We start from the raw sequence: 12,267 nt of genomic DNA on the forward strand, positions 1-12,267 counted from the left end.
ACTGAGAAGCCTGGCAGAAAACAGTCCATGGGGTCTCAAAGAGACAAACATGACTGAGTTTGCAACTGACTGGCTCAATGAGTAAAGGAACAAACTACCCAGACATGTGCCTTTATTCTGATCTCTGCTTCAAAATATATTGCCTTTTTGGTCTGGTGGCTGAATCAGAACTCAGGAGAGTTAAGATCCTATTAAGTTGTGACCAACAATTTCTTTCCTTTCCCTTTGCCTCATTTTCCTCATTTGTAAAATGAAGACATCATAGTGGGTGAACTCTAAGGAACGTTTCAGCTCATTTTTTATGTCCTATGGCCTCCAAAGAAAAACGTACCCTTGAAATGCATTTGAAATGAAGTGAAGCAGAAAAGGATGAAGTTTGGGAATAACGGAACAGAAATGAGCAAATATTGAGGACTAAAAGGAAATTTAGCTCAGAATAGAAGTTTTAAAAACCCATATACTGATGGCTCCGTAGAAATCAATGAAATGCCCCCAACCAATTGCAAACATGATGCTGGCACATGCAGCCACGTGGGCAATGGGATTAATACTTCCCATCTTGTTTCTATGAGCCTCATTCCAAAGACATCCATTATTTGGGAGTTTTGTTGTTGTTGTTGTTTTAATCTAGATCAAATCTTTTCTAGTGAAAGAAAAAAGAACTTACCTATACCCCAACTCTGAGAAACTTGGCGTGAGAATCCTCTTCGTGTTCTCCACCTCTAATAACAGGCATCGCTCAATTATTAGACCACTGTCATGACTTCTGGTTAGTCGGAAGAGCAGAGCCAATGTTCCTAGAAGTAAACCAGAGCAACAGGCTCATGTGAAATAGTTTTGTGGGTCTCCATTTTCTAATGCTACATAAAGAAAGGCTTTGAATAGTGCTGGATTCTGGGAAGAACCATGGTGAGTATTTTCTAAGATTTCAAAGCCAATGGAGGATAAAACTGAGAACATAAATTCTAAAACCATCATAAGCTGAATGTTGGAAAAAGAGAAGCAAGTGTTCTTTTCAGTGTGGAAGAAAAAAAAAAAAAAAGCCCTGCTCATTAGGGCCTTAGAATGAATCTACTCTTACAAGTCTAATCCATGAATAAACTAAGAAATAGAACTTTGCTGAAAAATTCCTCATGGATTTACAAGTTGCTATAAGTCCCCAAGGGGTAGGATTTGAGCTATGAAGTTGCCTGAGGTACACAAATCTGTACAGTGTAGTAAGAATTTGGAAGCTGACATCTGTCCACAACAAAGACACTACTGATACCAAAAACCAGCCCTATCTGGCTTTCTGTCCCCTGTGTTAAATAGCACTTAGTGTGAGTTTAAGAGTAACTTAATGGTTGCTGGCTTAATAAAGAGGGAATTTTGAGGGGCTGTTGGATGTGTGAAAGCAGAAGAGCCAATCTAGATTTCTTAAAAACCCAGGACTTTAAATCATTCAGTTTAATTTTTATCTTACATTTGTCATGTAATTGGACTAGTGATTTTCAAAATTCTCAACTATCTATTAACATATAGGTAAAACCAGAAAACAAATATACTTCTTTTCCTCTTATCAAATGAAATAATACTATTAAAGAGCCCAGCAGTAGAAGGGATCAATAAATATAAGTTTCCAACAAGGATCTACTGTATAGCACAGGAAACTATATTCAATATCTTGTAATAACCCGTAATGGCAAAGAATCTAAAAAATTATATATATATATATATATATATATACATATATATACACACACACATATATGTATCTGAAGCACTTTGCTGTGTATCTGAAACTAACACAATATTGTAAATTAACCATACTTTAATTTTTTAAGTTAAATTTCTTAATTTAAAAATAAAAATAAACGTATGTGTCATCTTCCATTCTGCACTTTATTCAAATGTCCCATAATAATGGATCAATTGTTTGCCAACTCTTAGATTTTATAATGAATTTAGCTGAATGTTAAATGTGCTGCTTTGGATGGACATCAGTTAAAAACATAGTCACAAGGCAAAACTATAGTAAGACAAAGCTGAGAATATTGACTCAGATTGCAGATTATATCAGTCTCTGATGCTCCAGCCATTTGTGAAGCCTGCTTTGGTCAAATGCAACATCCCTTTCTTCCTCATTTGAGAAAGGATCTCATTTGGAAGACTGCAAGAGATAGGAAAATGAGAAATTTGGGGGGGTATAAGATTGCCATGGTCAAAGTAAAGATTATTTTATCTCTTATATATCTTGATAATTAGACTGAATCAAAAATCAGGAAGCCAATAATTTGTAGTGATCTTATCATCTTAAACAGACAGCGAGCTGCATGCTCATCAGAGGGAAGACCTCAGGGAAATGTTTCATGACCCTAAGATCTCTTCAGAATGGGGTTTTTCTTTTGTGAATCTTTGAGTTTATTCAGACTTTCTAGTTCATGTTCAAGAATTCAATTTTTTAAATGTTAGCAGTTTTACCCAGTATATTAAATTATGTGCTAAATACATATTTGCCAAAAAATGTATTGGTGTCCAACTGCATTCAAAATGTCTTACTGATTAGGTACAGCAGTTTGGGGAGATAGATAAGGAAATAAATAAGACATAATTCTTGGCCTCTAAGAATAACTAGCCCTGCTTGGAGAAATGAGACATAGTCATGTACAATCACAATACATAGTGAGGTATGCTGTAAGAAAAGGACAGATAATATTCAGTGTGAGTCTGAAGACAGAAGGATTATTGGGGATTGACAAGAGTTAAAAAAAATATTCAACAGTATTTTTCATTGATTTCACATCATGGAGAAATCAAGATTTATCTTAGAATCAAGGATCTCAGAAATAAGAAAATTCTGAGAAATCATCAAGCAATCCTACCCCGTGGGTTCTTAAGTAGAAACCCATGGACTGACTTTAGGGTATTTAGACCCTCTATACTGCCTCTCATTCTCTGTCTCCTTTGAAGACTCATCCTCTCCTGTCCTTAAATATTGAAGTTCCTCAAATATTCATCTCAGCCCCTTTCATCCATACCCAAGACTTCAATAGCTATAAATATCAATAATTCTTAAATTTATCTCTCTAATCAAAATCTCATCTCTAAGTTCCATATATCTCACTGCCTACTAGGCATCTCCAGCAGGAAAATGCAGCATTTTCAAGCTGTATCTCATAATCTTCCCCCTTAAGCCTGGTTCTCCTTAATATTTAGACACTGTATTCCTCCTTGGGCTTTCCCAGTGGCTCAGTGGTAAAGAATCCGCCTGTAATTCAGGAGACATGGGTTTGATCTCTGGGTCAGGAAAATCCCCTGGAGAAGGGCACGGCAACCCACTCCAGTATTCTTGCCTGGAGAATCCCATGGACAAAGGATCTGGCAGGCTATAGTCCACAGGATCACAAAGAGTAGGATATGACTTAAGCGACTTGGCACACATTCTTCCTTAAACTCTTACAACCCTGTCTCCACACACTGAAATTAGATCATCTTTTTTCAGCTCGTGGCTGACCCTGTCACACTTTTCCTGAGATCCTTTAACAGCTTCCCATTGTTCATTCATTAAACACCAAACCCTATACAAGGCTTCATGACTTGAGATGCTTTGGGCTGCAAATAACAGAGAACACCCACTCAACTAGCTTAAATAATAATAATATCACCTAACAAGAAGAAGTCCTTATAATGGTGGCCCCAGATGGATCATCAGCTTCTTCAAGGACCCAATTTTCTTCCATCTTTCTTTTCTGCCATTGAATTTCTTTTTAAGGTTTCTGATTTATGTTCACCATTGTTTTAGTCATAAGGGAAAAATTTTCTTCTCATGTCAACCTCTCATTGAATTTTTATTTAAAGTGTCTTCATTTTATGCTTTAATTACAGTGAGGGCATTTTTGAAAGGCATTTTCAAGTGTGAATAAGTAGGATCTGTGGGATACATTGCTTCCCAAGGTGCATATTTTTGAGAACTACCACCCTGGTCACATAAGCAAAAAGTGTCATGGTCCCAGATTAACTTATCTATAAAGTCCCAGCTGCCAGTGAGTTTCAAGGTCAGAAGCATTCAGCTGTACTTGACTGAAATGTCTAATAGTGTTGGGTCAAGCATAGGTTGGCACACTGTGTTTCCTTCAGGCTATCTCCCAATAAGATAAAATATTCATTGATTGTAACTCATAAGTTCTCCCCTTGCCATATATTTTGTTGTGTTGAATGGGTACAGAGCTGTAACTAAAGAGATAATAAGGAAATAAAGGGGAATGTAAAAGGTATAATTTCTCATTTCAGAGCCATGCTTTGGAGAGAGTAACACCAGGCAGAAAACACCATGAGATGCCCTCCTTGGAAATGGCATGATGCTGACAGGAACCAGCTTGCCAAGCTAAATCACCAGGTTCTAATCCAATATCAACTGCAAATGAGATTTGATGAACAGAAAGTCTTTTGCAGGAAAAATGCTATGTTGCTTATAGTCATTACTTAAAGGCAGCCAAGGCAACCTTTGTGACCTCCAAAAAGAAGCCAACAATCCCAGACTAAGGAGAGAGAGCAAGAATGGAAATCAGAAGGTAATGGACTCCTATGGTTCTAGTCTAGTCCAAGCATAAAAAAACACATGGCACAAGAAAAGCAGAGGCCAATACGAAAAGGTCTTTCCATCATTAGGAAAACACACAGGAGGCTTGTAAGGAGAGCTCTGTAAAACTTATGTAATGAACCTAGGTGGAATTTGGTGGTGAACATTAATTGAGTGATAATTTTGGATGGAAAGCAAACATGAACTTTCTAGATGTTTTTACTCTTGATCAGAAAACTCTTAATTTGTAGCAACTTCTTTGAATTTTGAAGATTATTTGAATCCCCATCACCACTGAAAACTGAACTGAACAACTGGAGGTTGACTGATGGGATACTTTCAAAACATCCATAATTCCAGGAACTTTATGAAGAAATATAAGAAAGACTTTGCTACCTCACATCCATTAGGATACCTACTGTCAAAAAAAAAAAAAAAAAAAACAGAAAATAACAAGTGTTGGCAGGGTTGTGGAGAATTTGGAACCCTTGTACCCTATTGGTGGGAATAGGCAGCTGCTATGGAAAATAGTACAGAGCTTCCTTGAAAAATTAAAAATAGAACTACCATGTGACCCAGGAATCCCACTTCTGTGAATATATCCAAAAGAATTGAAAGCAGGATCTCAAAGAGATATTTGCATCCACATTTATATCAGCAATATTAGCAATAGCCAACCCAGATGTTCACTGACAGATGACAGTAAAAACAAAATGTGATATATTCCCACAGTGGAATATTATTGAGCCTTAAAGAAGAAATTCTGACACATACTAAAACATGGATGAACCTTGAGGACATTATGCTAAGTGAAATTAGCCAGTCCCCAAAAGGTAAAAATACTGTATGATTCCATTTATATGAGACATCTAGTAGTCAAATTCATAGAAATAGAAAGAAGAATGGTGGTTACCAGGGCCTATGGGGAGGTGGACAAGGGCAGTTGTTGTTTCATGGGTATAGAATTAAGATTAAGAAGATTTTTATCTGGAAAGATAAAAAATGTTCTGGAGATCTATTTCACAACAACATGAATTTGTTTAACACTGCTGAATTGTATTCTTAAAGTGGCTTAGATGGTAAATTTTATGTGGTGTGTTTTTTTTACCACCACCACAACAAAAAGACATTACCATTCCCTTCATTGACAATTAACTTCAGGAGAGATTGGATGAGAGGTTTCCTCACAGGTAAGAGGAAGATGGAAGGGGGAAAGAATATGGAGAATTTTAAGGGCCCTAGACTTGTCCTTCCCAGTAACTTGGGTACTATTGAGGCTGCAGAGAATGAATGAAGAGAGAGCACAAACAGTAACCTTGGATATAAAGGGGATTGAAAAGGCTTATGCAAGACCTCCTATCTGCTAACTTCAGGTCTCCTCAATTCTGAATCTCTTGGTAGATCTTCATCTTTTGATGCCACAGACCCACTCCCTCCGTCCTCCTTAGAATTCGTACTGCCTGAACTGTCAAAGCAGGGTCTTCATATGCTGTGCCCCTGTCTGTGCTGGGGAGAAGACTCAGAGAAAGTGCTGCATCCTGGGAGCTAGAACATGGGAGTGGGTTGGGACTCAGGCGAGCATTCTAAGGATGGAATAACATGGTTCTTTAGCTTGGAGCAAGGTGATGGTTCAAAACATTCAGGCACAGGATAACCAAAAAATGAAAAGAAGGCCAGCCAATGGTTCAGAGTCTAAGAAACAGGGACCAGTAGTCTGGTCTGTAGGCATGAATAGGAGCCTCCCTTCCCCAGGTGGGAAGTGTGACCAACAGATGTAGTCTAGGCAGCAGACACAGAAGCCCTGCACAAAATGTAACTGACGCCTCTGTCAGAAAGCTCCTCTCAGGAGTAATACAGACTACCCATTGCAGAAATTGACCTCGCCTTGAAGACCTTGATTTGGGACTTCATGGTGTCTGACACTTTCTACTAAAGGTAAGAAAGCACATCCATTGTTGATCTCTTTCAGTTCCCTTTACATTAGATTTCATAGACTTCACTTCTGGTAGTACAGAAGATAGGATTACCTGGAGACTTCCTGCTGCAGAACAGTTAGAAATGCTGGATAACGCTAAAAAAATCAAATGCATACCTGAGCTCGCCAAAAGAACTCAGCAGAGAGCTCCAGAGGCTCAAAATGCGTAAGGAATGGAATGAACACTGGATCAGTAGAAGCATGAACCCTGGTACAAAGAGGGTAGGGATTTGCCAGTTTACAGAAACCAGGATTTGGGTTTTCGCCATACAGGAACAGAGAATGAAAGTTTCTGAGAAAATGTGCCATGACTTGGTGTCTCTCTAGTGACCTTGGGTGACTTGTAGCCTTCTGGTCAGAACTAGTGCCCAGATCTTTCTTCCCATTGACTAGTTCTTAGGAAGGACAGGGTGAAATTTCTTCAGTGGGTCTTCTGGTTATGTTTATCTTTGTCAAAAGGCAGAGGGCATTGAAGCTAATCAGTACAACTTAAAAAACCCTAGAGACCCTCCGAGTCCTCTAGCTCTGGGCATTTAGTCTCTCAGGAGCTGTTAGCTCCTTATTGTCTCACCCAGGTTCACAAAGTTGATGGTTACGTCTTTCCCTCTTCCTGCCTGCCCCACTACCAGGCTCCTAGCACCTAGAATCTGTAGCCCAGAGGGTCCTGAGTCCAGAGCCTACTCTGCCTTAAAATGAATAGTCAAGACTAGAATGTTCTTTCTGAAAATTACACAATTATTCCTTTTAGAAGGAGGGAGTCTGTCTGCTTTTAAAGCCAAATGTGACGTGTTTCCTTTAAAAAGTCTCCATAGCGACAATTTTGGTCATGGCCCCCTCAAGTCTGGAACAAGCATCTACGAGAAATATTGGAGGCCTCAGGACATGGCACCAAGCTGTCAGGTCAGGAAACCAGTAAGGCACCTTGGAAGGAAAAAAGGGGCACACAGTTACAGTAAAAACAGAGTTCCTTATCGGTGATGTTCACTCTCCTCAAACAAGGAATTCCGTGTTTCCCTGAGAAGGTAAACATGAGGTATTAGCCCTGAGATGACTCACTGAAACGCACCCAGAGTAGCTGTATGTTCACTGGGAGACCCCCGTTGGCAGTGCAGGCTGTAAATTATGGTCATTCCTAAGAGGTAACAAGAGAGGTTCTGTCAGCTGTGCGATTACTTTGTTTTGGCAGGACACTTTGGAGTCAAGAAAACATTGGCTGGAGTTCAAGGCCAAGATTTTGGATCAGCTGCCACCATAATTTTTCAGAAATGTGATGACTGTTCCTCAAGAAATAGTTTCCTAAGTAGGCTGCAGGAATGCCTCCTGTACATGTTCGAATGGGATTTAAAGAATGAAGCCCTCGGGGACTGACCAGTAAAAGTGAGTTACCATGGGCTTCTCTAGCAAAGAGTAAGGAGCCAAGATCACATCAGGGATCTCCTCCCCAAATAGAGTGAAAGAATTAGAGAGCGATTTTCATTGAGGTGAGCCCTGCCTGCACGCTCTATCTTCTACATGATATGTAAGAACAGCGATAGAAAGTCTACCGAGGTTACTCAGATAGATTTCTCTTTGACTTCTGTGTTATACTAGCAGTGTAACCTTCCGAGACTTCCCCATATCCTGGTTGTATGTGATAATAGTAAAGAAGAGAACCGTGAACATCTAAATGGCCCCGTGCCTGCAGAGGGTACTGGATTGCGCTCACTCTTTCATGCCTATTCATAGTCCTTCATTTGTGCAGCAGAAACCATCACTCATACTTGAAACTTCAGGGGATCATTGCAATCTGAATACCCAAATGTGAGCCCATGGCTTGGCTTGGCACGAAGAACATTCCCTGTTCTTTTTTATTTAGCATAACATTGCATCTATGTGAACACTCTATTAACACTGTACATTGAGCTCATCAACAGGAACATTTACAATGTACTTGAGTTCCTAAAATAGAAAAGGAGGTCAAGTTTGGATGGTTGGAGGTTGGGTATGAAACTGAGAGTCGAAAACTGCATCAGAAATACCATTATGGAAGCATAGATGTGATGCCTGTGGAGGACTAAGCATTTGTGAGGGAAGAGAGAGGAAAATGTCAGTCTTTTGAGGCAGTAGCTAGGCCATGCAGATAATAACCGGGAAATTGACTTATTATGTTACTGTATTCATTTTTTGACTTTATGAGGGTATATTAAAAACACTGTTTGCTCTCTAAGAGATTAAAAAAAGATGGTAGCCAGTCTCGGAGTTCATGTCATTCACACAAATGGTTTCCAAGATGGAGGCTAATGCTGGGTTCCTCATTCTGTTTAGGAAATTGTATCCATTACTCTGGGCTTCCCCAGTGGCTCAGCGGTAAAGAATCCGCCTGCAGTGCAGGAGCCACAGGAGACATTGGTTCAATCCCTAGGTCAGGAAGATCCCCAGGAGGAGAGCAGGGCAACCCACTCCAATATTCTTGCCTGGAGAATCCCATGGACAGAAGACCCTGGTGGGCTACAGTCCATGGGGTTGCAAAGAGTTGGACACCACTGGAGTGACTTAGCATGCATGCATGCGTTCATTACTCTGTGGAAGCCCTGAAAATTTTCTTTGCTCTACTATGAGTGTTCTTAGATAGCTTCTACACCATGAAATTAAAAGACTTACTTCTTGGAAGGAAAGTTATGACCAACCTAGAGAGCATATTAAAAAGCAGAGACATTACTTTGCCAACAAAGGTCCGTCTAGTCAAGGCTATGGTTTTTCGTCATGTATGGATGTGAGTGTTGGACTATAAAGAAAGCTGAGCGCAGAAGAATTGATGCTTTTAAACTGTGGTGTTGGAGAAGACTCTTGAGAGTCCCTTGGACTGCAAGGAGATCCAACTAGTCCATCCTGAAGGGAATCAGTCTTGCGTGTTCACTGGAAGGACTGATGCTGAGGCTGAAACTCTAATACTTTGGCTACCTGATGCGAAGAGCTGACTCATTGGAAAAGACTCTGATGCTGGGAAAGATTGAAGGCAGGAGGAGAAGGGAACAACAGAGGATGAGATGGCTGGATGGCATCACTGACTCAATGGACATGGGTTTGGGTGGACTCCAGGAGTTGGTGATGGACAGGGAGGCCTGGCTTCCTGTGGTTCATGGGGTCGCAAAGAGTTGGACACGACAGAGCAACTGAACTGAACTGAACTGAACTGAACTAAACACTGTAATATCAGTTCTGAAAATGTCACAAGAGATAATGATGCACAAATGATATGGACTGCTTCTTTGGAAGGCCTACTATATTTCAATTGTTTTGACTTAAATTTTTATTTTCTATATTTTTTATCATGTTCCCAACTTTACCACATGTGCTATGTGATGTGTGGGAGTGGGTGTACATTTAAAGAAGTGGGAGGGGGGCAGCTAAAAAGTTCAACAGCAAAGTCTCCAATTATCAAATTCCCACTAAGTCTTACCCTTTTGTGTCATTCTCCCCATTGTTGTTGTTGTTCAGGCACTTGGTCGTATCTGACTCTTTGCAACCCTGCAAACTGTAGCCCACCAGGCTTCTCTGTGTGTGGGATTTCCCAGCAAGAATACGGGAGTGGGTTGCCATTTCCTACTCCAGGGGATTTTTCCAACCCAGGATTAGAATCTGTGTCTCCTGCATTGCCAGGTAGATTCTTCACCACTGAGCCACCAGGGAAGCCCAAGATTTTAAATAGAAGGCTTGCTGCTGCTGCTAAGTCGCTTCAGTCGTGTCCGACTCTGTGTGACCCCATAGACAGCAGCCCACCAGGCTCCCCCATCCCTGGGATTCTCCAGGCAAGAACACTGGAGTGGGTTGCCATTTCCTTCTCCAATGCATGAAAGTGAAAAGTGAAAGGGAAGTCGCTCAGTCGTGTCTGATTCTTAGGGACCCCATGGACTGCAGCCCACCAGGCTCCTCTGTCCATGGGATTTTCCAGGCAAGAGTACTGGAGTGGGGCGCCATTGCCTTCTCCAAATAGAAGGTTTACATGATCAAATTTATGTTTTCAAAAGATTACTGTGATAGCAGGAGAAAGAGTTGGAGGGGATCCAAAAAAGAGTCATCATCGATGCCAGAAGTCCAGAAAGTAAGCTGTTGCATTAATAGGTGAGAAATGATGGCAACCACTCTGGCCACCGATGATATCTAATGACTTGAGCTGGTGTTAGTGCAGACAGAGAAGTGACCATTTCAATAGATGCTTCAAAGACAAGATGAAGATTTGGTGATTGACTGAACTGGTGGAGTACTGGGGAGATGAGAAAGAGTGGGTTTTTGTTTTTTTTGGTAAAAGAGCGGTATTAAGGGCACTGATCCCATCATAGGGGCTATACCCTCATGCTCTCATTTAATCCTGATTCCCTCTCAAAACTCCCATCTCTTTTATCATTCAGTCTCTAAGTCATGTCTGACTCTCCTACTCTTTGCAACCCCGCGGACTGCAGCACACCAGGCTCCTCTGTCCTCCACTATCTCCCAGAGTTTGCTCAAACTCATGTTCAATGAGTCACTGATGCTATACAGCCATCTCATCCTCGGTCACCCCCTTCTTCTCCTGTCCTCAATCTTTCCCAGCATCAGTTTTTTTTCCAATGAGTCAGCTCTTTGCATCAGGTTGCCAAAGTATTGGACTTCAGCTTCAGCAACAATCCTCCAATTTGCAATGCATACACAACCTCACCAAAATACTGAGGGACAATTGGGAATCTTAGCTGAGATCACAAAAATGTATTCATATTTTAAGGATTTCCATTAAAAGAATCAAAATATTTGATCTCCCAGTAGACCCTCAGGGCAGAACACTCACCAGGGCTGTTATTAAGCGGGGAAATTCATCCTAACATTCAAGGTTCTTTTTAGGGCATGGGATGTCTTTCATCTGCTAGTGTAAAAAGTAAAATAGACTTTTGAAACTCTGGTTTCTAGATCTGAGTTTACTGTTTAGTTACTTTACAAGCAGCTTCTATAGTAAGACAGATCACTACTGATCAGCTTATCATAATAAAAACAATCAGGATAGTGACAATCATGCAACAATATGTCCCCTTCACTCCACTTTCTGTATCCTTCCAAACCATCATATTGAAACCTCTAAGCCTTTTTCAACTTAGCTGCTCTAAGTTCAGCATTGGAGAATGGTTTGGAGAAACAGCTATGAAACCTTTGAAGAAAAGAGCTTCAGTCTGAGAGGTTTGTTTTGCCAACAGTTTTGGTTTCAAGATAACTTCTTAATCCCAACTAGTCAGAATGTGAGGGATCACTCAAAGGAAGGCAAAGAAGAACTATCAGGACTGCGTTGGGACACAGGTTTTGTGTAGCCCTTAAAAGAATCAGCCAGTGAAGATTTACTCAATGGATATCTTTAAGCTCCTAGGATGCAAAAAGGAGATGAGGGGAGGCTGGCCCAGAAGATAAGATTTAGTCTCACACTGTGTGTGTGTGTGTGTGTGTGCATGCACCCACACGCGTGCATGTGCTCAGTCACTCAGTCTTGTCTGACGTTTTGTGACCCTAAGGACTATAGCCCACCAAGCTCCTCTGTCCATGGAATTCTCCAGGCAAGAATACTGGAGTGGGTTGCCATTCCCTTCTCCAGGGGATCTTCCTGACCCAGGGATCAAACCTGAGCCTCTTGTATTGCAGGCAGATTCTTTACCATCTGAGCCACCAGGCAAGGTCCATGCCAAAAGACCCCATGGTCTCAGTTTACGCCAGGCTTCACCCCAAGAACCCAAGAACT

Source organism: Ovis aries, chromosome 16 (assembly GCF_016772045.2).
Source record: "Ovis aries strain OAR_USU_Benz2616 breed Rambouillet chromosome 16, ARS-UI_Ramb_v3.0, whole genome shotgun sequence".
In the NCBI taxonomy this organism is placed as follows: domain Eukaryota; kingdom Metazoa; phylum Chordata; class Mammalia; order Artiodactyla; family Bovidae; genus Ovis; species Ovis aries.